The following is a 12,069-nucleotide window of genomic DNA, read 5'->3' as shown; positions in this document are numbered from 1 at the left end:
ACAAGGAAGCATGGAAGCAAGAATGATGCAAGCTGGGTAAGAAGTTGGCGTTGCCAACTTGGATACAAGGGGCGTTATTCTTGCCAACGCCAGGAAAATGAAGTTGGCGTTGCCAACTTGGATATAGTGTGCGTTATTGAGGACAACGCCAGGAACCAAGGAGCAAAGTTGGCGTTGCCAACTTGAGGAATGGGCTGAGTTGTTGAAGGCAACGCCCACACACAAAGAGCTTGGTCCTGGAGGCAACCAAGGAGCAAAGTTGGCGTTGCCAACTTGAGATCCACGTTGCCAACGCCGCAACACAAGGCAAGCTTGGCCCTGGAAGAAGCAAAGTTGGCGTTGCCAACTTGAAGCTGGCGTTGCCAACGCCACAACACAAGCAAGCTTGGCCCTGGAGGCAACCAAGGAGCAAAGTTGGCGTTGCCAACTTGAAGCTGGCGTTGCCAACGCCACACACAAAGCCACACACAAGCAAGGCAACCAAGGAGCAAAGTTGGCGTTGCCAACTTGAAGCTGGCGTTGCCAACGCCACACACAAAGCCACACACAAGCAAGGCAACCAAGGAGCAAAGTTGGCGTTGCCAACTTGAGAAGGGCGTTGCCAACGCCACACACAAGCCACAAACAAGCAAGTTTGGCCCTGGAGGAAGACAAGAAGCAAAGTTGGCGTTGCCAACTTGAGAGTGGCGTTGCTAACGCCACACACAAGCAATTTTAGCACTAAAGAGGAGCTCGAGCACGTTATTGAAGCTAGGAAGCATTGGCGTTATCCTTGGCAACGCTAGAAATGGGTGCTTGGCTAGGCACCAAGTCTTGGTGCCAACCAAGTTCCCAACACCCAATGGCCGCACCATGCACGTTGCCAATGCCAAAATCAAGTTGCCAACGCCAAGCCTTGCCAACCAAGTTGCTAACGTCAGGGAGAGGCATCATTCACGTTGCTAACGCCCACAAGCTTGCCATGCACGTTGCCAACGCCCATTGGCCTTGCCATGCACGTTGCCAACGCCAAGAAGCAAGCATGGAGCCTTGAGAAGGGCTCGAGCACGTTGCCAACGTGCTAAAGAGAAGGAGTTATTCACAACAACGCCAGGAAATTATGGTGCACGTTGCTAACTTGAAATGTATGGGCGTTATTCACAACAACTCCAACAAGGCAGCCTGACCATGTCCTCTTCAATGGAAGATATCTTGAGCTACAAAGATCCAAATTGAGTGCTTCCAGTTGCATTGGAAAGCTGACATTCAGAGCTTTCCAACCATATATAATAGTCTATGGTGGAGCACAGAATTGAAGCCAAACCAGAGTCATCTTTAGACCCTAAAAACAAGAACATGAAGTGAAATTCAAGGGAGCTAGAGATGAGCCTTGGATGTGGGATCGAGCACGTTGCCAACGTGCCACAAGGGGGGCGTGTTTTGCAACAACGCCAGCCCCAAGTCCTTGCCTTGGGAGAGTGATGCACGGGCACGTTGCCAACTTGGGGTTGAGGGTGCGTTGTTCACAACAACTTGGCAACAACTTGGCAGCTTGACCTTACCTTCTTTGAGGAACCATAACTTGAGCTAGGAAAGTCCAATTGAAGTGATTCCAGTGGCATTAGAAAATAGACATCAAGAGCTTTCCAATGATGTATAATAGTCCATATTGAAGCTGAAGGTTGACACTCAAATTCTGGGCTACATTTAGCATGAAAGTAAGGCCAAGAAGAGGAAAAGCAAGTTGTTGGCAACAACTTGGGCTAGCAACGCCCAAGTCTCATACTTCATGCCCAGGAAATTGTCCTGCACGTTGCCAACGTGCATTTGGCCTGGAGTTAGTGCCAATAACGCCCTCAATGGGCCAGAAGCATGAGGAATGAACTCTTCCTCTCCAAGTCTAGCAACACTTCCAATTGAGCCAAGAATTCAACAATGAGAAAGCCCACATTGCTAACCCAAATTGAAGATCTCTGAAGAGTTTTAGGAGTAGTATAAATAGAAGAGATTGATGTACTTGAAAAGAACTTTTGACACTTTTGGAATACTTTCTAACACTTAGACATTTTTACACTTTTTAGCACTTGTATTTGAGAACTCTTTTGGTACTTCCGAGAGGAGACCCAGAGAGCTAATTTTGGTTCATCTTGGAACTTCTCTTCTTCATTTTTCTTAATCTTTAAGCATTTCATTCTTCTTCTTCTTCTTCCTTTACATTTAGTTTAATTTTGATTTATGGCAATTGTTGTTGAAATTGGAGCAATGACTCACTAAACCCCACTTTCATTAGGGGGAGGAGCTCTGTTTGTTGGAATGAATTGGTGAACCCATCTTCTCCTCCTCAATTCTAGTGGTTGATCTAAAGAGGGAACTCTTGCTCTTCATAGATTCAACCACCATCGAGAGAGGGGTTAATCTACATGAATTATGTGGTGAATTTGAGGAATGAGCCACATAATTCAGTTTAGAGTTCATCCTTTCATGATTCCTTTAATCAATATACCTTGGTTAGTATGTGAGATGTAACTCTCCTTGGTTGAGATTATAGGAATTGTGTGGCTGGATTAGATTTGAGCTTCATCTCTTCTCATGAACAATTAGATCACGAGAGTGGCAATTGGTTATGTTGAGAGAGATTGAATCACCAAGAGATTGGGGTTCAATCACCCACTTGCCATGGATCTATACCCATGATTGAGGAAGATTTGACTAACATCAATTCATGAAAACTAGCATCTCTGCTCCCTAATGATCCTCTCTATCATTAATTCTCATCTCTCTTGTTCTTAGTGTTTGAAAACCCATTGCCCAACTCCCTTCTACATTCTGTCAATTTACTATTCTTGTTATTACATTCTGTTCCTTTATTTCTTGTCATTTACTCTTATGTTCTTTAAATTTCTGCAACCTTTAATTCCTTGCAATCTATCTTTGATGTCATTTAAGTTCCTTGCACTTTAAGTTTCCGTCATTTACTTTCATTTTATTTCTATATTCTAGTGCTTTACATTTTGTGTCATTTACATTCTTGCAATTATGTTCAAAAATCAAAATGCTCATGAAATCAAAACTATGTTTGCTTGACTAAATTTACCATTAACTAAAGTTGCTTAATCTACCAATCTCCGTGGGATCGACCTCACTCTTTGTGAGTTTTATTACTTGATACGACCCGGTATACTTGCCGGTTGTACGTGAATTCTAAATTTTACGTACCATATGTCCATGCATGTTTTGTTGAATCTCTCCATGTAGTTGCGAGGCTCTCCCGATCTCCTTGTTTGATCCCTAGTAAACTGGGGGCGTGCTTGGCTTTATCTTTCTGAATGGAGAATCTGGCTAGGAATTTTTTAGCTAACTCATCAAAGCATGAGATGGACTTCGGGGGTAGGTTGTCGAACCATCGGATCGCTATCTTTGTGAGAGTTGTTGGAAAAGCCTTGCAGTGAATAGCATCTGGGGCGTCAGTGAGGTACATTCTACTTCTGAAGTTGCTGAGGTGGTGGTTGGGATCCGTGGTGCCATCATACAGGGTCATATCTAGGAGTTTGAAGTCTTTTGGAATTTTGGCTTTCATGATTTCCCTGGTGAACGGGTCTTGCTCTTTGCGTGAATTTTCCTCGAGATTAGCCCTGTTCCGAGGGTGACCTGAAACTGTAGGTCGATCTCGGACGAGATCTTCTGTGCTGGTCGGAGCCGACGTGTCCGGCCGGTGTGTAGCGGCCGGAGCTGGTGAGCCTGACTTTTTGGACTTGGTGACGGCGCTGATCCTTCGTCCCCGGAGGGTGGGGGGTACCTGCAAGGGACTCCGATGCTTAAGTTAGCAAGGGTATTAAGCAGGTATTGAGTAGAATCAGAGTATGAGTTATACCTGGGTGCTCCAGTGTATTTATATTTGTGAGATGTGGCCTTCTGTGGATAAGATAAGTTAGTTATCTTATCTTTATCTTTAAGTGAGGTCATCTTTATCTTTAAGGGAACCGCCCTTCTTTCTTTAGGCTTTGGGCCGCCGTAGGATTTGGGACGTGTTCCTCTACTTGGGCCCTTTGTTTGGGCTTTTCTATGACTTGTCCGAGCTCTTTTGAGAAGAGGTCGGGTTGTCCTGACCTGAAGAGGTCGGTCGCTTTGTCTGTAGAACATCCCGGGTCGGACAGCTCGACCCAGGGTATGAACAGTGCCCCTGCTTGAGCTCGGTTTTTCTGTTGAGGTCGAATTTTTTGACTTCGGTCCTTTCATGATGAAGCCGAACTCAAGCATTTTGTCGATTTCTTCTTTTTGTAGAATCTTTTGAATGTAGAATGTTTTCCTCTAAAGGCGCGCGTTTTTATATCAGCGTTTTGCTTTGGGAACGTGAAAGGGTTTAGTACCTTCATTAATTGGTATTAATTGCCCCATTTTCTCCTGGCTTTTATTTTTGAATCTCTCAATCAAAAAACGGTTTCTCTTCTTTCATTTCCTCTCCGTAACTCCTCCCTTTACTTTCTCATTTTCTGTTTCTTGCCCAGAGTTTGTAGTTTCCCTTTTTGTTGACGTTTGTTCTGCTACTACATTTTTCGGAAGAGGGCTGATTCCACATTTTCTTCTTTTGTCTTTGCATTCTTCCACTTCGAGGGAGTGGCTTTGTTGCTTCTGTTCTTCTTCGAGGTTTTCTTCTATTCTCCAGGTTAGTCCTTATTTCGTGTTTCCTCGTTTATTTCTGATTTTGCAATGGAGTTTTCCTTTTGATCTTCCTTTTGGAGAAAGTTTGGATCTTTCTGTTTTTACCGTGCTTGACTTGTTGCATGCTATGGGTTTTTTTCTTTTTCGGTGCGAATCTTTTTGTTTTGCTTGAATCTTTTTCTTTTGCATGTTGCCGCTGTTTCTATTTGTGCCTTGGATGATGTTTTTTGCTTTGATTTTGAAAAGCTTGTGCTTTTGTTGTTTTTCCTTTGGTCTTTTTGGTGTTCTGATGAACTGTAGCAGTAGTGTTGGTAAACTGTAGGAGCAATTCTCTTCCTGATAAAACTGTAGAAGGGTGGATTTTTTGCGTTTTTGCTTCCTTTGCTTTCTTTTCTGGACTTTATTCTGATGAATGCCGAGATATAGATTGTAGAAATGATTTTGAGGACCCTTCTTGTTTACTGCCTCCAAGGGATACTCCGAGACTTCTTCTCTTGAGTCTTGGGGTTTTTCCCTTTTTGGTTAATCCGTCCGTTTGAGATGTTTTGACCCGTGTCTGAGATGTTTTTAAGTAATCCACTCTTCTTTTTCTTTTTGTAGGATTTAGTTGGCCTCATGTCTTCCCGAAATAACGTTATAGAGATGCCTTCCCAGGTTCCTGCGGGTATGGCCGATTGGGTGGACTCCATGGTTCTCCTGTGTGTCTCGCTGGCTGACTCTGAGTTTTGTGCTCAGCTTAGGCAGTTTCATAGTGTCTGTAGCAATTCTGGTGATGAGAAGAACTATGAACTTGTCCTTCCTTCTTCTGACGAGAGAGTCTGTTTTTCAACTCTGGTTGTTGATGGCCGCCCCTTCTTTTATGTTTATGACTTTTTCTTTGGTCCGCTAGGTATTACTCTTCTTTTTACTCAATTTGAAACCGACCTGTTATGGTCTTGTAATATTGCCCCTTCTCAACTTCACCCTAATTCCTAGGGTTTTATAAAGATTTTTCAATTGTTGTGCAATGGTTTTGGTATCCCTGCTTCCCAATCTCTCTTTTTCTATCTGTTTGTTTTGACTAAGCCTGGAGTGGTAAAAAAGAAGGCAACTTGGGTCTCCTTTCGCTCTACCCAAGGAAAGAAGGTCTTTTCCTTGTTTGACGAGTCATTCCGTGATTTTAAAAACTACTTTTTCAAGGTCCGAGCTGTTGAAGGAGCTCGGCCCTTTTTTCTGGACGAAAATGATGAGCCTGCCTTTCCCCTGGAATGGCAAAAGGATGTGAGGGTCTCCAGGTACTCTTGGGACATGTTGGATGAGGCTGAGCGGGCCTTTGTGACTGTTTTGGAAGAGCGCTGGGGTCAGCCTCCCCATCTTGATACAAAGAAATTTCTAACCAATCATTCTCTTCTTCAAACTGAACTGGGTATCTCTGTGTTTTCTTTGCTATCTGTTTATGTTTATTTGTAGCTGTATTTCCGACTTTGTTCGATTTGTAGCTTGACTTCTGTTTTATTTTGCAGAGGCAATGAAAAATAACGAATCCATGAAGGCTTTTAAGAGGGCGCAGAAGGCGACTGCTGCCAGGAATATTGCCGCCAAGGCGGCTGGGGAGGGGTCCTCCCAAGTGCGCGAGAAGCCACCAGTGCTGAGTTCCCCCATAGTGAAGAAAGCGATTCCGACACCTCGGGTCCGCTTGGTGGATCCTCATCCTGCTTCTGCCGTTCCATCTGCTGCCTCTCCAAGTAAGAAACAAAAGACGGTTGAGCCCTTCGACCTTAATGCCCCTGATTTCAATGCCATCGAGTTCATAGATCAACAAATTGGGCCCTATGGTACCCTTTCGATGGACGATGTGTCCATCCTCCATCATTTGGAATTTATGGCCCGGAATCACGTGCAAATGGCGTTTATGGCGGCCGCTATACACCGGACTGCTCAAAGTCGCCCTTTTCAGTTTAGATAATTGATGAGCGGATAATTTGTATACTTTTTGGCATTGTTTTTAGTATGTTTTTGATATCTTTTAGTTAGATTTTAGTACATTTTTATTAGTTTTTATTTAAAATTCACTTTTCTGGACTTTACTATGAGTTTGTGTGTTTTTCTGTGATTTCAGGTATTTTCTGGCTGAAATTGAGGGACCTGAGCAAAAATCTGATTCAGAGACCAAAAAGGACTGCAGATGCTGTTGGATTCTGACCTCCCTGCACTCGAAGTGGATTTTCTGGAGCTACAGAAGCCCAATTGGCGCGCTCTCAACGGCGTTGGAAAGTAGACATCCAGGGCTTTCCAGCAATATATAATAGTCCATACTTTGTCCAAGATTTGATGGCCCAAACCCGCAAAGCAATCCGGCCTCAGGAATTCCAGCGTTAAACGCCGGAACAGGAATAAAAGTTGGAGTTAAACGCCCAAACTGGCATGGGAGCTGGCGTTTAACTCCAGAAAAGTTCTCTACACGAATTTCCTTGATTGCTCAGCCCAAGCACACACCAAGTGGGCCCGGAAGTGGATTTTTATGTCATTTACTCATCTTTGTACACCTAGGCTACTAGTTATCTATAAGTAGGACCTTTTACTATTGTATTTGTATCGAGACTTTGGTAGCTATCTTTGTTTTATGCTATCTTAGATCTTTGGGAGGCTGGCCATTCGGCCATGCCTAGACCCTGTTCTTATGTATTTTCAACGGTGGAGTTTCTACACACCATAGATTAAGGGTGTGGAGCTCTGCTGTACCTCGAGTATTAATGCAATTACTATTGTTCTTCCATTCAATTCCGCTTGTTCTTTTACCAAGATATCACTTGTTCTTCAACATGATGATGGTGATGATTGACGCCCATCACCACTCTCACCTATGAACAAGGTGATTGACAACCATTCTTGTTCTACAAGCATTCGAGGCTTAGTGAATATCTCTTGGATTCTTCGGAGTCTTCGTGGTATAGGCAGGACCTGATGGCAGCATTCAAGAGAATCCGGAAGGTCTAACCTTGTCTGTGGTGTTCTGAGTAGGATTCAATGACTGAATGACTGTGACGTGCTTCAAACCCTGAGGGCGGGGGCGTTAGTGATAACGCAAAAGAATCACTGGATTCTATTCCGCGCCTGATTGAGAACCGACAGATGAATTCCGCTATGCCGTGACAGGACATATGCAATCGCTTTCACTGAGAGGATGGGAGGTAGCTGCTGACAACAGTGAGACCCTATACGAGCTTGCCATGGAAAGGAGTAGGAAGGATTGGATGAAGGCAGTAGGAAAGCAGAGAGACGGAAGGGAAGGCATCTTCATACACTTGTCTGAAGCTCTTACACCAATGATATACATAAGTATCACTATCTTTATCTTTATGTTATTTTCGTTCATCATCATATACATTTGAGTTTGCCTGACTAAGATTTACAAGATGACCATAGCTTGCTTCATTACTAACAATCTCCGTGGGATCGACCCTTACTCACGTAAGGTTTTATTACTTGGACGACCCAGTGCACTTGCTGGTTAGTTGTGCGAAGTTGTGTAATGCCATGGTATTAAGCGCACCAAGTTTTTGGAGCCATTACCAGGGATTATGAGAGTTGTGAAAAAGTGTAGTGATCACAATTTCGCCGACCAAGTTTTTGGCGCCGTTGCCGGGGATTGTTCATGTTTTGAGCAAGCTTTTGGTAACATCAGAGCCAAGATCCGGCAACAACATCAAATTTTTGGTGTTATTGCCCGGGATTGTTTAGGCTGGACAACTGACGGTTCATCTTGTTGCTTAGATTAGGTATTTTTTTTCGAAATTCTTGAAGGTGAATTCTAGAGTTTCATGATGATTTGTTGAAATCTGGCTGGCTGAGAAGCCATGTCTAATCTGATTGGACCGAGGTTTCAACTTATCACCACAAGAGCTTGTTGATTTCGTATCAATCTTGCTGTTGGAGCAGTGATTTGCTAAGGCTTGGCTGACCTTGGTCATGTCTAGTGTTTTGGACCGAAGCTTTCTTTGAAAGCTTGGCTGGCTGTGAAGCCATGTCTAATTCCTGGACCGGAGCCTTAGACTAGCATTGCACTGATTCCTGGAATTCTCATTAAGAATTTTGATACTTTTTTTTCACTTAATTTTTGAAAAATACAAAAAAATTTACAAAACCATAAAATCCCAAAAATATTTCTTGTTTGAGTCTAGAGTCTCATCTTAAGTTTAGTGTCAAATGCATGTTTTTGTTTTTCGAATCCATGCATATATTTCTTTGTTTTGATCTTTGAATTCTATTGACTTGAAGTATTTTGTGTGTCTCATATGCATTTTCATGTTGTTAGTGTCAGTAGTACACAAACTGCTAAGTTTGGTGTCTTGCATGCATTGTTAATTGATTCCTTTTGCATTTTGATTATCAAAAAAATCCAAAAATATTTTTAATTTGTGTCCTTTCAAGTCAATGATACAAAGAATTGAAGATTCAAAACATGCTGCAGAGGAATTATACAGAAAAAGCTGAGCATTCAAAAATGCCCAGTGAAGAAGGCAGACTGGCGTTTAAACGCCAGCCAGGGTACCTGGTTGGGCGTTTAACGCCCAAAGAGGTAGCATTTTGGGCGTTAAACGCCAGAATGTATACCATTCTGGGCGTTTAACGCCAGGATGGTGCTAGGGGGAAGATTTTGTTTTCAAATCAATTTTTTTCAAATTTTTCAAAATCAAATCTTTTTCAAATCAAATCTTTTCAATCAAATGTTTTCAAAATCAATTTCTTTCCTTTTTAAAAGATACTTACTAACAATTAATGATTTGATTGAACATCACAAGATTGTTACCTTTTCTGTTGAGAAAGGTTTGAATGTTTCAAATCATATCTTTTCTTGTTAAGCAAGTCATTCATTTTTAAAATCATATCTTTTCAAATAGTTTTCAAATCATATCTTCTCAATCACATTTTTTTAATCTTTTTAACCACATCTTTTTCAAAACAGTTTTCAATCAAATCTTTTTAATTTCTAATTTCAAAATCTTTTTCAAAAATCACTTGGTTTCTTTTCCACTTTTATTTTCGAAAATTAATTAATGTTTTTCAAAATAACTTCAAAATTTTTCACTTGATTTTCGAAAATAAACTTCCCTCCTTCCCACATCCTTCTATTTATGGAGTGCCACTCCTTCTCAATGCACAATTCGAACCTTATCTAACTAAAGTTCGAATTTATCTTCTCCTTCTTCTTTCTATTTCTCTTTTCCTCTGACACTTAAAGGAATCTCTATACTGTGACATAGAGGATTCCACATTTTCTTGTTCCCTTCTCTTTCATATGAGCAGGAGCAAGGACAAAGGCATTCTTGTTGAAGCTGATCCTGAACCCGAAAGGACTTTGAAGAGAAAGCTAAGAGAAGCCAAAGCACAACTCTCTTTAGAGGACCTGACCGAATTCTTCAAGGAAGAAAACATGGCAGCAGAAAACAACAACAATGCAAACAATGCAAGGAAGGTGCTGGGTGACTTTACTGCACCTACTCCTGATTTTTATGGGAGAAGCATCTCTATCCCTGCCATTGGAGCAAACAACTTTGAGCTTAAGCCTCAATTAGTTTCTCTAATGCAACAGAATTGCAAGTTCCATGGACTTCCAATGGAAGATCCTCATCAGTTTTTAGCTGAATTCTTGCAAATCTGTGACACAGTCAAGACTAATGGGGTTAACCCTGAGGTCTATAGACTGATGCTATTCCCTTTTGCTGTAAGAGACAGGGCTAGAATATGGTTGGATTCTCAACCTAAAGAAAGCCTGGACTCTTGGGAAAAGCTAGTCAATGCCTTCTTGGCAAAATTCTTTCCACCACAAAGATGGAGTAAGCTTAGAGTGGAAGTCCAAACCTTTAGACAAAAGGATGGAGAATCCCTCTATGAAGCTTGGGAAAGATACAAACAATTAATCAGAAAATGTCCTTCTGACATGCTTTCTGAATGGAGCATCATAGGTATTTTCTATGATGGTCTCTCTGAACTATCTAAGATGTCCTTGGATAGCTCTGCAGGAGGATCTCTTCATCTGAAGAAGACGCCTACTGAAGCTCAAGAACTGATTGAAATGGTTGCAAATAACCAATTCATGTACACTTCTGAAAGAAATCCTGTGAACAATGGGACTAGTCAGAAGAAAGGAGTTCTTGAGATTGATGCTCTGAATGCCATACTGGCTCAGAATAAGATATTGACTCAACAAGTCAATTTGATTTCTCAAAGTCTGTCTGGAATGCAAAATGCACCAAACAGTACTAAGGATGCTTCATCTAAGGAAGAAGCTTATGATCCTGAGAACCCTTCCATGGAAGAGGTGAATTACCTAGGAGAACCCTATGGAAACACCTATAATTCTTCATGGAGAAATCACCCAAATCTCTCATGGAAGAATCAAGAGAGACCTCAACAAGGTTTCAATAACAATAATGGTGGAAGGAACAGGTTTAGCAATGGCAAGCCTTTTCCATCATCTTCTCAGCAACAGACAGAGAGTTCTAAGCAGAATACTTCTGACTTAGCAACAATGGTCTCTGATCTAATAAAGACCACTCAAAGTTTCATGAATGAAACAAGGTCCTCCATCAGAAATTTGGAAGGACAAGTGGGTCAGCTGAGCAAGAAAGTTACTGAACTCCCTCCTAGCACTCTCCCAAGTAATACAGAAGAAAATCCAAAAGGAGAGTGCAAAGCCATAGACATGGCCGAATTCTGGGAGGAAGGAGAGGCAGTGAACGCCACTGAGGAAGACCTCAATGGGCGTGCACTGGCCTCCAGTGAGTTCCCCAATGAGGAACCATGGGAATCTGAGGCTCAAAACGAGACCATAGAGATTCCATTGGACTTACTTCTGCCATTCATGAGCTCTGATGAGTATTCTTCCTCTGAAGAGGATGAGTATGTTACTGAAGAGCAAGTTGCTAAATACCTTGGAGCAATCATGAAACTAAATGACAAGTTATTTGGAAATGAGACTTGGGAGGATGAACCTCCCTTGCTCACCAAAGAACTGGATGACTTGTCTAGGCAGAAACTACCTCAAAAGAGGCAGGATCCTGGGAAGTTTTCTATACCTTGTACCATAGGCACCATGACCTTCAAGAAGGCCTTGTGTGACTTAGGGTCAAGTGTAAACCTCATGCCCCTCTCTGTAATGGAGAAATTAGGGATCCTTGAGGTGCAAGCTGCAAGAATCTCATTAGAGATGGCAGACAATTCAAGAAAACAAGCTCATGGACTTATAGAGAATGTTTTGGTGAAGATTGAAGACCATTACATTCCTACTGATTTCATAGTCCTAGAGACTGGGAAGTGCATGGATGAATCCATCATCCTTGGCAGACCATTCCTAGCCACAGCAAAGGCTGTGATTGATGTTGATAGAGGAGAGTTGATCATTCAAGTGAATGAAGAATCCATGGTGTTTAAGGCCCAAGGATATCCCTC

The 12,069-nt window shown here is 42.1% G+C and overlaps 1 non-coding gene across 1 annotated transcript; it reads right to left on the bottom strand.

Moving 5' to 3' along the window:
• Positions 1-10,456: 10,456 nt before the first annotated feature.
• LOC130978600 (small nucleolar RNA R71) lies at positions 10,457-10,564 on the bottom strand. Its single transcript, XR_009086222.1, has one exon. It is a non-coding gene; the product is annotated as a small nucleolar RNA R71 (small nucleolar RNA).
• Positions 10,565-12,069: the final 1,505 nt, after the last annotated feature.

The sequence above is a fragment of the Arachis stenosperma genome, chromosome 4 (genome assembly GCF_014773155.1).
Source record: "Arachis stenosperma cultivar V10309 chromosome 4, arast.V10309.gnm1.PFL2, whole genome shotgun sequence".
NCBI lineage: Eukaryota > Viridiplantae > Streptophyta > Magnoliopsida > Fabales > Fabaceae > Arachis > Arachis stenosperma.
The sequence above is the reverse complement of the archived record's forward strand: the minus strand, read 5'-3'. Positions and strand labels throughout refer to the sequence as shown.